We start from the raw sequence: 8,887 nt of genomic DNA on the forward strand, positions 1-8,887 counted from the left end.
AAATGTGTGCTTGGACACTATCATCAATCCATCCATGAGTTCTTGAGCAATAGAAAACTTTATGGATCTAGGTTTTGGTTTTGTGCTCTTTGTGACCATGCAAATGGATAGAGTCAGAGACTTTATCCATTAAGATGTTCATCTAGATTAGATCTGTAAGTTTGGGGGCTTGGTTTGATGTATTAAGAGATTAATAGATGTTTTTGGGATCAAGGGCGTAGCTCTAAGCAGGGCGTAGGTTATGCTACGCAGGGCGTAAGTCAACTGATGGTTGACCGTTGACTTTTTGACCGGTTTGACTTTTAGTCAACTGTGTGGAGATTTAGTCTTGAACGGGCAAAATGATCTTTTTCCCAAAGGAGGTTTAATTGTGAGCCTAGACCTTCCGTGGGTTGGTCATTTCCTTAATTGTTAACCATGGTTTTTTATGGATATTTGTAACAAGAGGAGGCTTGATATCGTCGGCTCAAGTGGGGGGTTTATCTTGTGTTCAGGATTGAGGTGAGTTTTCCTCACTGTACTCGTGGGTCAAAGGCACCAATATCGGCCCACTAGATTTTGTTATGTATCCTTGTGTATAGGATGTTGCTATGTTGTAGTGGTATGTTAAATTTATAGATATGTATGATTAACTGTACTTGTTGGTTATTGTTTATCTGTTGCATATGTCGACATAGTGTGGTTGGGTTGAGGCTTTACTATTATGTGCTTTAAGCCAACAAACCTAGGGCAATCTAGTCTGATAACCGTTGGCCGTGGCAATCCAATCTGATGAATGTGGGCTAGGGGTAATCCAGTCTGATAACTGTGGACCTGAGGGTAATCCAGTCCAATGACCACGGACCCAATGTGCATGCTTGTATATGTATTGTTGTGTGAGGTATTTTGAGGGAACTCACTAAGCTTCGTAGTTACCCAGATGTTTATAATTGTTTTCTAGGTACCATCAGGGATTGTGGAAAGGCGAAAGCATAATCGTACGCATCCTCTTATTGATTTATGTTTTGAGAGATTTTTGATAATCTAATTATGTGGATTTGATCTTAAAACAATCCTTTACTATGTTATGGTTTTTTGGAAGTGTCTTATTAAAATGAAAAATTTTATCATTGTTTTTATGATGTTACATTCTCTCTCTCTCTCTCTCAAAATCCTAAAAATGCATTTAAAATAATATACATAACATGTTATTTTTTTAAAAGCGATTGTTTAAATCGTAATATCTTTAACCACACAATTATAATTCCGCACAACAGGCGGAGTCACGCCTACTATCTTATAGAAGATGACCATATTCATTTGTTCAAAACAAACATTTATATTGAATAAATTAAACTTAATTAATATTTTAGTTTTAGTTCTTACTCTTCAACTATGAACATAATATACTTACTAATTTAAATATGTTATTGATATAAACTATTATCATTTTACCATTTTAACTTGCAATATCTTGAAGTTATTTATTAATCTAAGTAGGGTATTAAATGGAAAACTAAATAAACAACTATGTTTAACTGTAACTCGGGGAACCCACCTACCCACATGTAAAAGTCATTACGATGATATGGTTATAGTACTTGCATCAAAAGCAAATGGTGGGTGGATTATGCCGGGTATTAGGGTTTAGGGTTTAGGTATTAGGTCGCTTAGAGGACTAAATTCGGCTCTCTTAACTGAGTAGATATGGAGAGTAAAGACAAACAAAGATGAACGATGGTGCAAAGTAGTTATCAGGGGGATTCACAATCTGGACCGTAAACCTATGGCGAAGTTGGAAAAAAATCTTCCCGGTACATTGGGAAGTATTGTAAAGATAAAAGATGACTGTGACAATCTTGGGATAGGTATTGAATCATTCTTCTATTATGAAATCAACATAGGTTCTGATACTCTTGAACCGTCGTTCGATCATTGGATTGGCTCTGATGTACTTTCAAATATGTTCCCTCTTCTATTCAAACTCGAGAAGTGAAAGTCTGGCTTCGACGTCTCTGAACGATTCAATTCTATTGGTTTTATCGGAACCTGAAAAAAGATTTCCACGCTCCTCTCTTGAACTCTTGGAATTATCTCGACTGCGGGCATTGGTGGACTCAACTTGACTTTCTTCCTTAAATTCTGATAAGTTAAATTTCAATCGCTCTCCTGATGGTGCGTTTTATGTCGATTGTTTAAGGAGAATAATTGACTCAAAATTTACTTGATCCTCAGCCAACCCATTTTTATGGATTAAAATGGTCCCGATAAAGGTGATGACATTTATATGGAGGGCTTGTCTAGATCGCATACCCACTGCCTTGGCCCTTAGTTCCAGAGATGTGCATATCGCTTCTTCTTCCTGCCCTTTGTGTCTATTGGGTGGTGAATTCACAGATCATCTCCTTGGTTCTTGTTCGTTTACTCAAGAAGTGGTGCATTGGATTTTCAAATGGTGTTCCATTTCACCTACCATTGGGGGATGCAATAAACTATGTTGTTAATTGGGGAAACCCTCCAAAGAAATGAAAAGTGTTGTTACCCATCATCTATGGTACTTTGTCTTGTGTTCCGAATGCGTGAAACGATAAAGTGTTGAAAAAGGTACATACTACCCCTTTGAAGACAGTCGATATTGTCATTTCTTTGGTGTTCGGATGGGTTAAGCATATGAGTAAAATAGGAAAATGTAATTGGACTGTCAGGAGTTGTAATCCCTTTTTGTATTTGTAACTTTCTTGGGTTGTTTGTTTTTTTTCCTGCCCCTGCATCTTGCTAGGCAGTGGCAATAAAATTTTCTTTTTTTTTTTAACAACAAAATATATTGAAAAAAGCAAAAACCAGCAGTGGCTGGAATAGTACAGAACCAAAACAGGAATGATCAAACACAAAAACAAAACAAAATGAAGCTAAACTACAAGGCTAACAACACCAAGTATAAAACGCCAGATCGCTATCACTAGAATGTTATCATTGAAGGAAATTTCGCCCACAACACCCATCGAATAGAGTGACCAACCTTCGAAGTTTCTCAAATCAAAATCAGGACCCATTGTTCAGCTATCACCCTGAGAGGTTATGTCAACATTCTCCAACCCAACATCAAGGGCAAAATTGTCAAGTTTCACCCTTTAAAAAAATTGGAGATAACCAGGAAAGACTGGGAGTTACACACTTTTGAAGAACCAACTATCCACACATATGCAATCACGCTACCCATAGCAAGAAACCGACCGAGGACAAATGGACAAAGACCACATCCATTCCATGAATTCCGTAGCAAAGGCAGGATCAACGGAACAAGATTGTTTCGGAACTTTAGCTTCTGAAAAGCACAACCAGACTTAAGCACAACAACATTATGCGATCATAGCTAAGAGACTTGATATTGCTCCTTGATGACTGATCCATTTGAGACGACACTCCAGAAAATTAGGAGGAAAACGAATCTCACAACAACCAAAAAAGAAAGAAACATACTCACGCCCAAAGGAAATACCCGAACCCACTCACACACCCATGAATGAAGATACACGAAGGAAGTGCAACTACTTGCAGACAACGCACCTACAAAAGACTACCCATAAGAACGGAAACACACGCCAAATGCACACCTATATGCAAGAACGCACGCCACAAACCCCAAAGTACACTATATCAGCCCCCCCCCCCCCCCCCCCCCCCAACACGTGAACATATAGACATGGGATCAAAGCGCCAATCCATCCAACCGATTGTATTGTACGAAATAAATGTTGGTAATAAAATTTTCCTGGTTAAAAAAACAGTACGAAATCATAATTAACAACTGACATTGAATAGAAGGCAAACATGCAATTGGGAACTTCTCGATAGTACAGATGAAGTGATCGCGTCTGATCATTACATACAACCACACTTTTTATGGGAAAACTAATGTAGATATAAATGTTGGTAAATTAATCTTGCAATAGAGTAAATGTATCTGCTACATTATCGATTAACGCTAGCCTCCTATTATAATTATTACTCGTATTATTTTCATTGGAAATATATTGTCTCTTCGAATCCTTATATGTGTCAATGATAATAATGACATTTACTTAACTGTTTATTATATAAAAAGTTTTTTTACCCAAATAATGTATCATTTTCTTCATATAATTATCATCTTGAACATTCTTTCCATTCATAAAAATATCACACAAGATATCAAAGCATAATTAAACTTTTATTTATAGATGTTCATTTAATATTTTGGTTTTAGGTTGTAAAAAAATCATTTTTTTATTTAATACTCCCTACATCCCAAAATTATAGTCCATATTTCCTTTTTGGTTTGTCCCAAAATAATAATCCACTTCTAAAAATAAATGATATTTTTACCAAAATACTCTCTCATTATTACTTAACCAACAAAACATTTAATGGAACATTAAATGCAAACTAAGGAAAAAACTGTCATTTTATTTTATAAAATTACTATTGAGACAGAGGAAAAATTTTCATGTTCATACTTAATTGATTGTTTTCGCACAAAGTATACGTTCTCGATATCGAACATATGTTGCGGCCTGCAGTGCACCAAACGGAATTAATTTGAAGAAAGTTACGAGTGTGGATAGTTGTTTCTGAGATCGATCTAACATATTTTGCAGCATGCGCAACAGACATACATATTTTCTCAGTGAACAACTTTTCGCACCTAACATAATATTAGTTACGCCATATTAGTAAATTAAAAGTACAATTAAAAAACTGATTTCTAAGATCAATAACTGCGAGCCCATGTACACGGACATATATATATATATATATATATATATATATATATATATATATATATATATATATATATATATATATAAAAGGTTAGGTTCATTTGAGACCACCTATATTTTGTAAGATCGTGAGACGCATTTTTTTATTTTTTTTTATTTTTTTAAAAATTTTTTTAGTTAATTCAAGTTCCGAAAATAATATTTAAAAAAAGAATTTTTTGATTTTTCCATTTATTTTACATTTTAAAATTATTTTTATAATATGTACAGTGTAATATTCTATTTAGAATATTTCACATATTTTTCAAAAAAAAATAGAATTTTTTTTATTTTTTTTAGTTAATTCAAGTTCCGAAAATAATATTTAAAAAAAGAATTTTTAGATTTTTCCATTTATTCTGCATTTTAAAATTATTTTTTAGAATATGTCAGTGTAATATTCTATTTAGAATATTTCTATTTAGAATATGTCAGTGCTATTTAGAATATTTCACGTATTTTAAAAAAAAAACGGAATTTTTTTTATTTTTTTTAGTTAATTTAAGTTTGGAAAATAATATTTAAAAAAAGAATTTTTGGATTTTTCCATTTATTTTGCATTTTAAAATTATTTTTAGATTTGGTTTCACGGTCTCACAAAATTAGAGTCTCAAATGAACCTGAACCTATATATATATATATATATATATATATATATATATATATATATATATATATATATATATATATATATATATATATATATATATAATAAATGTTAACCTGCGCAATACGGCGGAATATTAATTTTTAGGAGTGTTCCGTTAATTTTTCTCTTACATAAAACCAAAAAATCAGCTTTTCAGGTTTAAAAAATCGTTTTTCATGTTTTCAGGCTTTTATATCTAAATGTTTCTTCTACTTTTTTCATTCTTTGGGAGAGGTTTTGTTATATATTTCGAATCTCTCTTCTAATAAAAAGACTCTTTACTCATGCCACATGTTATTTTCTAAGCCTTTTCTTTGCCACGTGTAATGTTTTGATAACTCTATTTTGATGTTTTCCCGCCTATCTGACTATCCTCTAAAATAGGTTATATATCAATTTAATTTAATGACATTTTCAATAAATCCCACAAAATCAGGAATCCGTTTATCTTCAATAGTATTCAACCTAATAAATCAAGATTAAAATCAACAACCATATCATTATTTCTTTGTTTTCGTCTCCCACTATGCCTTCCGATTCTGCTAATACACCCATTAATTTACTCTCTCCCCGTCTCTCTGAAAATCCTAGAAATCCGACCATGTCACAACCTTCTAGAGTTCTGAGTTCCCAATCGAACCATCACAACCTTACGACCCCATCATTGCATCAGCGTATCTTCACCGTCGCAGACACACATCGTCGCAGCCCTACCAGGACACTACTACCGCCACAGATGTGAAGCATCATGTAGGTGTTTTCTATTTTACTTTTCTTGAATTTCAATTAAAATACTTCATATACGGATCATAAATTTAGAACATGAAAGGAAGTGGACTCATCCATTTCCATAACTGAGATTTCTTGGTTCCACCTTAGACAAATCTGTATTGATGCATAAAATGGTCATTGTGATGATTTTGGGTTTAATTTTGTGCAAACGGTTTAACCAAAATCATTCATTCATAATTCAATATCTGTATATGTTATTTTAATGTGTTATATGTTATATAAGTATTTTATTCATCAACTGAATTAAATCAATTTGTTTCAGGTTAAAAAGTCAAACTGATATTGCAAAAGAACTATTTACACAGGTTGGTAAAGTTGTTTTGTCATGCTTCTTGGTGGTTAGAAAATAACAATTAGGCAATTATTTATAACAATTAGATAATTATTTATAATTACTTCATTCTTTGTGTTATTGCAGGTTTAAAAGCTGCAAGAAGGTTTTTAAGCCTTTTTTACAGCCTCTCCCTCATTCTAACAAATTGGTATTTTAAGAGTTGAAACAATTTCATGGCCTTTGGGGGTTTTCAAGTGACCTTATGTTTATAATTAAAATATTTTTTTAACTGAAAAATATATATTCCTTTTGGATACAATAATAGATCCTTTATCCTCCCTATAATAAACAAAATCATGTTAACAATCTTTCCTAAATCGTTACTCTTAATGTATATTTTCCTAAAATGCCCTTGAAGTTGATAGCTAAAGGTCTTCTGGCTTAGCTCCTTTATTTCCTAATACCCTAACAGCCGTTGTTAAGCCACTCAACCATGAAGTGTCTTTGATATTTATTTTTTTATGGATCCTACATATATATAAAAAATTGATAAGAAATGTTAATATAGATATAATATCTTTTTTAAATTTATATTGCAATTCATGAGCCGTAACTAAGCTGTAACTGGTGAAACATTTAAGACAAGACAATGGCATAATTGTTAGCTGACAAGACATTTGCTATAATGAACCACCACTTGCCCCAAAGGTATGAATGATATCTAATTTATTGGTATTTTCATTCATTTTAATTTTCCCTCTACCAAGGTGTGTTTAGAGGTATGAATGATCTACCACACACACATACACACAAAGTATATGCTTCCGTTGTATATTTGTGTGTGGCTATGACAATGTGTGTACGTGTGAAAAAATAGGAAGAATATTTCTATTTCTTGCATTTAGCCCAATTAGGAGCTAAATCCAAGAAATAGAAATGTACTTTCTGTTACATCAGTTACTTGGTGCTTTTTTATAACTAAGATCTTATATTACTTGCACCGTGAAATCCAACTAAGATGATAGAAAAATATGATGTTATAACACCTTACATTTGAAAGTAAGATGCTATAAGTCCTAACCTATAGTTCGAAAATATGGTGGGACAAGTAACATACTATCTTGGTCTAACTAAAATAAATATCGATTACTTTTATTTACTTTCATTTCGTAGCATTCTACTTTTCCTTCTTTATATCACTACATCTTTTTTATATTAAGACATTGTACTTTGAAAGTACAATGTTATAAATGGATAGCTTTTTTAGATTATAATGTCCTAATAAAATAGCACTTGAAAGTACAACCCTATAATTTGGTAGATCATAAAGTATATGGTGCTGTAATAGAATGAAGTACACATCTATGAGTTTTGTTTCTTTCGTGTGGCATCGTGCTAACATTTTGGTGTTATTTTCACTTCCTACAGTTCAAAGAGTTTCTTAAATTGTTTTAATTGTCACATGGACCCTAGAAGCCTTTTTAGTATGGTGTTGTATTTGGACCCCACATTGGCATGTGTATTGTTGTGATTGCCTTGATTTAATGAAGTTGTTCTCTCTTTGAAATGCTCGTGTTTTGTCTATTGGACAAAAAATATTTATTTTTTCATCATATTACCAGGTTAGCCTGTGTTCATTACTACTACTAGGGATGAGCAAAAGGACCGAACCAGCCGGAACCGGCCCGAACCGGACCGGACGGGGGAACCGGCTTCGGCCAAAATCAAGAACCGAACCGGCCCGGCGGTTCTACCGGTTCCCGGTTCCTACCGGTTCTTGTCGTGTCTTCAAATGCTGGAACCGCTCCTTGAAAAATAGCATCATACGGTTCCGGTTTTTGCCGGTTCTACCGGTTTTTGCCAGTTCTACCGGTTCCGGTTAAATCGGTTCCGGTTCCTACCGGTTCCCGGTTCCAAAAATCCACAAAAATAACGTCCCGGTCCCGGCCCGACCGGTTCCATCGGGTTCCGGTTCCGGTGCCGGTACCGGTTCCGGCCGGTTCCCCGGTCCATATGCTCATCCCTAACTACTACATATCCTTTCACTTGGCTTATGTTTAGTCATTTTATAGGGTTTAGTCGATGGTAGACATGGCTTCATAGATTTTTTGGTTGTCTTTTATATGAAAGTCTTGGGTTCTTATGTAATTATATTAATTTAGTCTTTTTTATTAGTGGTTATGCTAAGCTTTTTTGTTACTATTTATAGTTTATATTCCTTTTGTTATTATGTATAGTTATTTTTAGTATTTTAATATTGTTTATTTTTATTCGTTGAAGTTGTTTTATAATTACCATACTTATTACTTATTTATGAACTATGATAAGATTTATATCATTGTAAAATGCATATTAGATAAGTGCTAAATAATTTCCTAAACTGTTAAACTAAAA

At 33.3% G+C, this 8,887-nt stretch overlaps 1 long non-coding RNA gene across 1 annotated transcript; it reads left to right on the forward strand.

The window, feature by feature from the left end:
- The first annotated feature begins 5,911 nt into the window (after window positions 1-5,911).
- LOC145069609 (uncharacterized) lies at window positions 5,912-8,622 on the forward strand. The gene is made up of 3 exons (XR_013689572.1): window positions 5,912-6,177; window positions 6,482-6,524; window positions 6,638-8,622. It is a non-coding gene; the product is annotated as an uncharacterized LOC145069609 (long non-coding RNA).
- The last annotated feature ends 265 nt before the right edge of the window (window positions 8,623-8,887 follow it).

The sequence above is a fragment of the Lactuca serriola genome, chromosome 8 (genome assembly GCF_051521515.1).
Source record: "Lactuca serriola cultivar US96UC23 chromosome 8, Lser_US96UC23_V15, whole genome shotgun sequence".
NCBI lineage: Eukaryota > Viridiplantae > Streptophyta > Magnoliopsida > Asterales > Asteraceae > Lactuca > Lactuca serriola.